The following is a 7,500-nucleotide window of genomic DNA, read 5'->3' as shown; positions in this document are numbered from 1 at the left end:
GAGGCAAACTACCCAACCAAGCCAGCAGCAACCAAGCCATAGGGTTGCAAACAGACGTGCAACCCAGTACCCACAAGGGCAGGGGTAAGCCGCCGAGCCTAGCAAGGTAGGTGTGCTCCCAAAACCAAACAACGCACAAAGGGAGCAAACACGGGCAAACAAGTGACGCCATGGCCTACTCGCCCACCGCCCTCTATATTGCCTAACCTTGGCAACCATGGTCCATTCCCCACTATATGCCATGGCCTTGTGCCCATGGTCTTCACAAGACAGCATCCAAGGCGCCTGAAAGGCCAAGGGAGCCCAACCCAGCAATGCCCAGCCAAGGCCAGGCATTCCAGTGCCTACCCGGGCAAAAACGCCCAAAGCATGCCCCATTCGTTAGCCTATCCAGGCAAAAACGCCCAAAACCAGCCCATTCCAGTGCCTATCCGGGGAAAACGCCCAAAGCATGCCCATTCCTTAGCCTATCCAGGCAAAAACGCCCAAAACCAGCACATTCCAGTGCCTATCCGGGCAAAAACGCCCTAAGCCTGCGCATTCCAGCGCCCCGCAGCATGCCACCCTCCTATAGGGTTTGCGCAACCAACCCGCCTAACCACCAGTGGCAACCAAAGGTGCTGTTAGCGACGACTTCTGAAGACGCAACGAGACGCGACGGGTTTGCGCCCAGACGCGACGAGGCGATGCGGGATCTGCGCCCAACCGTGCCTACACCCGCCGACTTGATGCGGGAGCTGCTGGCCCAAGCATGCCTAGCGTGCAAGGCCTGCGTGCAAGGCTAGTGTGCAAGGCTCGTGGGCAAGGCTAGTGCGCAAGGCTAGTGCCCAAGGTCTGTGTGCAAGGCTAGTGCCCAAGGCTAGTGAGCATGGCCTGTGTGCAAGGCTAGTGTGCAAGGCTTGTATGCAAGGCTAGTGTGCAAGGCTGGTGTGCAAGGCTTGTGGGCAAGGCTGGTGCGCAAGGCTAGTTCCCAAGGGTTGTGTGCAAGGCTAGTGCCCAAGGCAAGTGCGCAAGGCTCGTGCCCAAAGCTAGTGCGCAAGGCTTGTGTGCAAGGCTACTGCGATGGGCCAGTGCCCAAGGCTTGTGAGCAAGGCTTGTATGCATGGCTTGTGTGCAAGGCTAGCGTCCAAGGCTTGTGCGCATGGCTTGTGCGCAAGGCTTGTGTCCAAGGCTTTTGTGCAAGGCTCGTGCGCAAGGCTAGTGTGCAAGGCTTGTGCGCATTGGCAGGTAGCCCACCAGCATGCACGATCCAAATGCCACTCACGCGACAACACGGTGCCAAGCCGGGCATGGTGTGCACTCAAAACCAATCAACGGACAGAGGTCATGCGTCATGGGGGGGATCTAGCAAGGCCATGGGGAAGGTCATGGAGGACCTTGGAAGCAAGCGCAAGACGAGAGCGAATCGAACAAGGGGCCAGGACGGGGCCTTGTGCCCATGGTCTTCGCAAGACAGCGTCCAAGGCACCCGAAAGCCCAAGGGAACCCAAACCCGGCCGACACTTGCAATCGCACATGCTCTCTGCAACACACCATCAATGCCGCCCAACGGGGCCAGCACGAGCAGTCCTCCGCGGTCCCCTGGCCCTGCGCACGTTTGTCTTCGAAACCGAGCATCAATGCCACAGAAAGTGCCGGGGCGCCAGCTGGAGCCATCATCCGCGTTGCCATGGCTCGCTTGGCCTTGGCTTGCCAGGCCCCGACACGAGCAATCGCGCATTTTCTTTGCAACCGACCATCAATGCCGCCCAACGGGGCCAGCACGAGCAGTCATCCGCGGTCCCCTGGCCCTGCGCACGTTTGTCTTTGAAACCGAGCATCAATGCCACAGAAAGTGCCGGGGCGCCAGCTGGAGCCATCATCCGACGTGCCATGGCTCTGGTCCCATGGTCTTCGCAACCGAGCATTCGTGACACCCGCGGGGCCAGGACACCAACCCTTCCGACACGAGCATTCGCGCATGTTCTTTGGCCACACAACGGCGCCAGCACGAGCAAAATCATCCGCGGTGCGGTGGCCTTGCACGGCCTTTTGTCTTTGGAACCAACCATCAGTGCCACGGGAAGTGCCGGAGTCCCGGCATCCGCGGTGCCAAGTCATTGCGCCCTTGGTCTCTGCAGCGGGGCATGCCGGGCACTCCCAACCATTGCAAGCAAGCAAGCAAGCAAGAAAGAAAGTAAGTAAGTAAGTAAGTATTACATATAGGGGCGGGACATGCGGGGAGATCTGCGAAACGTGCATTACGGGGCACACGCGTACCTACCGGGGCATACCGACCCCTATTGGGGCACACGTGTGCATATCGGGGCATACCGGGCCTATCGGGGCACACGCGTACATACCGGGGCATACCGAGCCCTACTGGGGCACACGTGCGCATATCGGGGCGTACCAAGCCTATCGGGGCATACGCATGTATCCCAAGGCATACCGAGTCTATCCGGGCATACGCGTTCATACCGGGGCGTAACGGGCCTATCGGGGCATACTTGGGCATATCCGGGCAAAAAATGCCCAAAACTTGCGCAACCTTGGCAACCGTGGTCCATTCCTCTCTATATGCCTAGCCTTGCCAACCGTGGTCCATTCCTCACTATATGCCATGGCCTTGTGCCCATGGTCTTCCCAAGACAGCGTCCAAGGCCCCCGGAAGGCCAAGGGAGCCCAACCCAGCAATGCCCTGCTATGGCAAGCATTCCGGTGCCTATCCGGGCAAAAATGCAATTCCTCTCTATATGCCTAGCCTTGGCAACCGTGGTCCATTCCCCACCATATGCCATGGCCTTGTGCCCATGGTCTTCCCAAGACAGTGTCCAAGGCGCCCGGAAGGCCAAGGGAGCCCAACCCAGCAATGCCCTGCTTTGGCAAGCCAAGGCCAAGCATTCCGGTGCCTAACCTTGGCAACCGTGGTCCTTTCCTCACCATATGCCATGGCCTTGTGCCCATGGTCTTCGCAAGACATCGTCCAAGGCGCCCAAAAGGCCAAGGGAGCCCAACCCAGCAATGCCTTGCTAGGACAAGCCAAGGCCAAGCATTCCGGTGCCTATCCGGGCAAAAACGCCCAAAGCATGCCCATTCCTTAGCCTATCCAGGCAAAAACGCCCAAAATCTGCACATTCTAGTGCCTATCCGGGCAAAAACGCCCACCAGCATGCCACCCTCCTATAGGGTTTGCGCAACCAACCAGCCTAACCACCAGTGGCAACCAAAGGTGCTGTTAGCGACGACTTCTGAAGACGCAACGAGACGCGACGTGTTTGCGCCCAGACGCGACGAGACGATGCGGGATCTGCGCCCAAGAATGCCTAGACCCGTCGACTTGATGCGGGATCAGCTCGCCCAAGCATGCCTAGTGTGCAAGGCCTGTGTGCAAGGCTAGTGTCCAAGGCTAGTGTGCAAGGCTCATGTGGAACGCTAGTGCGCAAGGCTAGTGCCCAAGGCTTGTGTGCCAGGCCCGTGTGCAAGGCTAGTGTCCAGGGCTTGTGTGCATTGCTTGAGTGCAAGGCTTGTGTGCATTGCTCGAGTGCATGGCTTGTGTGCAAGGGTTGTGCGCAAGGCTAGTGTGCGGGGCTTGTGCGCATGGCTAATGTGCACGGCTTGTGTGCATGGCTACCGTGCAAGGCTAGTTTGCATGGCTAGGGTGCAAGGCTCGCATGCGAGGCTAGTGTGCAAGGCTGCGTGCAAGGGAAGCGTGCAGGGCGAGTGTGCGAGGCCACTGTGCACGGCGCCAGCACTAGCGAGCCATCATCCGCGTTGCCATGGCTCGCTTGGCCTTGGCTTGCCAGGCCCCGACACGAGCAATCGCGCATTTTCTTTGCAACCGACCATCAATGCCGCCCAACGGGGCCAGCACGAGCAGTCATCCGCGGTCCCCTGGCCCTGCGCACGTTTGTCTTGGAAACCGAGCATCAATGCCACAGAAAGTGCCGGGGCGCCAGCTGGAGCCATCATCCGACGTGCCATGGCTCGCTTGGCCTTGGCTTGCCGGGCCCCGACACGAGCAATCGCGCATTTTCTTTGCAACCGACCATCAATGCCGCCCAATGGGGCCAGCACGAGCAGTCATCCGCGGTCCCCTGGCCCTGCGCACGTTTGTCTTTGAAACCGAGCATCAATGCCACAGAAAGTGCCGGGGCGCCAGCTGGAGCCATCATCCGACGTGCCATGGCTCGCTTGGCCTTGGCTTGCCGGGCCCCGACACGAGCAATCGCGCATTTTCTTTGCAACCGACCATCAATGCTGCCCAACGGGGCCAGCACGAGCAGTCATCCGCGGTCCCCTGGCCCTGCGCACGTTTGTCTTTGAAACCGAGCATCAATGCCACAGAAAGTGCCGGGGCGCCAGCTGGAGCCATCATCCGACGTGCCATGGCTCTGGTCCCATGGTCTTCGCAACCGAGCATTCGTGACACCCGCGGGGCCAGGACACCAACCCTTCCGACACGAGCATTCGCGCATGTTCTTTGGCCACACAACGGCGCCAGCACGAGCAAAATCATCCGCGGTGCGGTGGCCTTGCACGGCCTTTTGTCTTTGGAACCAACCATCAGTGCCACGGGAAGTGCCGGAGTCCCGGCATCCGCGGTGCCAAGTCATTGCGCCCTTGGTCTCTGCAGCGGGGCATGCCGGGCACTCCCAACCATTGCAAGCAAGCAAGCAAGCAAGAAAGAAAGTAAGTAAGTAAGTAAGTATTACATATAGGGGCGGGACATGCGGGGAGATCTGCGAAACGTGCATTACGGGGCACACGCGTACCTACCGGGGCATACCGACCCCTATTGGGGCACACGTGTGCATATCGGGGCATACCGGGCCTATCGGGGCACACGCGTACATACCGGGGCATACCGAGCCCTACTGGGGCACACGTGCGCATATCGGGGCGTACCAAGCCTATCGGGGCATGCGCATGTATCCCAAGGCATACCGAGTCTATCCGGGCATACGCGTTCATACCGGGGCGTAACGGGCCTATCGGGGCATACTTGGGCATATCCGGGCAAAAAATGCCCAAAACTTGCGCAACCTTGGCAACCGTGGTCCATTCCTCTCTATATGCCTAGCCTTGCCAACCGTGGTCCATTCCTCACTATATGCCATGGCCTTGTGCCCATGGTCTTCCCAAGACAGCGTCCAAGGCCCCCGGAAGGCCAAGGGAGCCCAACCCAGCAATGCCCTGCTATGGCAAGCATTCCGGTGCCTATCCGGGCAAAAATGCAATTCCTCTCTATATGCCTAGCCTTGGCAACCGTGGTCCATTCCCCACCATATGCCATGGCCTTGTGCCCATGGTCTTCCCAAGACAGTGTCCAAGGCGCCCGGAAGGCCAAGGGAGCCCAACCCAGCAATGCCCTGCTTTGGCAAGCCAAGGCCAAGCATTCCGGTGCCTAACCTTGGCAACCGTGGTCCTTTCCTCACCATATGCCATGGCCTTGTGCCCATGGTCTTCGCAAGACATCGTCCAAGGCGCCCAAAAGGCCAAGGGAGCCCAACCCAGCAATGCCTTGCTAGGACAAGCCAAGGCCAAGCATTCCGGTGCCTATCCGGGCAAAAACGCCCAAAGCATGCCCATTCCTTAGCCTATCCAGGCAAAAACGCCCAAAATCTGCACATTCTAGTGCCTATCCGGGCAAAAACGCCCACCAGCATGCCACCCTCCTATAGGGTTTGCGCAACCAACCAGCCTAACCACCAGTGGCAACCAAAGGTGCTGTTAGCGACGACTTCTGAAGACGCAACGAGACGCGACGTGTTTGCGCCCAGACGCGACGAGACGATGCGGGATCTGCGCCCAAGAATGCCTAGACCCGTCGACTTGATGCGGGATCAGCTCGCCCAAGCATGCCTAGTGTGCAAGGCCTGTGTGCAAGGCTAGTGTCCAAGGCTAGTGTGCAAGGCTCATGTGGAACGCTAGTGCGCAAGGCTAGTGCCCAAGGCTTGTGTGCCAGGCCCGTGTGCAAGGCTAGTGTCCAGGGCTTGTGTGCATTGCTTGAGTGCAAGGCTTGTGTGCATTGCTCGAGTGCATGGCTTGTGTGCAAGGGTTGTGCGCAAGGCTAGTGTGCGGGGCTTGTGCGCATGGCTAATGTGCACGGCTTGTGTGCATGGCTACCGTGCAAGGCTAGTTTGCATGGCTAGGGTGCAAGGCTCGCATGCGAGGCTAGTGTGCAAGGCTGCGTGCAAGGGAAGCGTGCAGGGCGAGTGTGCGAGGCCACTGTGCACGGCGCCAGCACTAGCGAGCCATCATCCGCGTTGCCATGGCTCGCTTGGCCTTGGCTTGCCAGGCCCCGACACGAGCAATCGCGCATTTTCTTTGCAACCGACCATCAATGCCGCCCAACGGGGCCAGCACGAGCAGTCATCCGCGGTCCCCTGGCCCTGCGCACGTTTGTCTTTGAAACCGAGCATCAATGCCACAGAAAGTGCCGGGGCGCCAGCTGGAGCCATCATCCGACGTGCCATGGCTCGCTTGGCCTTGGCTTGCCGGGCCCCGACACGAGCAATCGCGCATTTTCTTTGCAACCGACCATCAATGCCGCCCAACGGGGCCAGCACGAGCAGTCATCCGCGGTCCCCTGGCACTGCGCACGTTTGTCTTTGAAACCGAGCATCAATGCCACAGAAAGTGCCGGGGCGCCAGCTGGAGCCATCATCCGACGTGCCATGGCTCTGGTCCCATGGTCTTCGCAACCGAGCATTCGTGACACCCGCGGGGCCAGGACACCAACCCTTCCGACACGAGCATTCGCGCATGTTCTTTGGCCACACAACGGCGCCAGCACGAGCAAAATCATCCGCGGTGCGGTGGCCTTGCACGGCCTTTTGTCTTTGGAACCAACCATCAGTGCCACGGGAAGTGCCGGAGTCCCGGCATCCGCGGTGCCAAGTCATTGCGCCCTTGGTCTCTGCAGCGGGGCATGCCGGGCACTCCCAACCATTGCAAGCAAGCAAGCAAGCAAGAAAGAAAGTAAGTAAGTAAGTAAGTATTACATATAGGGGCGGGACATGCGGGGAGATCTGCGAAACGTGCATTACGGGGCACACGCGTACCTACCGGGGCATACCGACCCCTATTGGGGCACACGTGTGCATATCGGGGCATACCGGGCCTATCGGGGCACACGCGTACATACCGGGGCATACCGAGCCCTACTGGGGCACACGTGCGCATATCGGGGCGTACCAAGCCTATCGGGGCATACGCATGTATCCCAAGGCATACCGAGTCTATCCGGGCATACGCGTTCATACCGGGGCGTAACGGGCCTATCGGGGCATACTTGGGCATATCCGGGCAAAAAATGCCCAAAACTTGCGCAACCTTGGCAACCGTGGTCCATTCCTCTCTATATGCCTAGCCTTGCCAACCGTGGTCCATTCCTCACTATATGCCATGGCCTTGTGCCCATGGTCTTCCCAAGACAGCGTCCAAGGCCCCCGGAAGGCCAAGGGAGCCCAACCCAGCAATGCCCTGCTATGGCAAGCCAAGGCCAAGCATTCCGGT

Source organism: Tasmannia lanceolata, unplaced genomic scaffold (genome assembly GCF_043159265.1).
Source record: "Tasmannia lanceolata isolate RefF3 unplaced genomic scaffold, GAP_Taslan_0.1 ptg000038l, whole genome shotgun sequence".
In the NCBI taxonomy this organism is placed as follows: domain Eukaryota; kingdom Viridiplantae; phylum Streptophyta; class Magnoliopsida; order Canellales; family Winteraceae; genus Tasmannia; species Tasmannia lanceolata.
The sequence above is the reverse complement of the archived record's forward strand: the minus strand, read 5'-3'. Positions refer to the sequence as shown.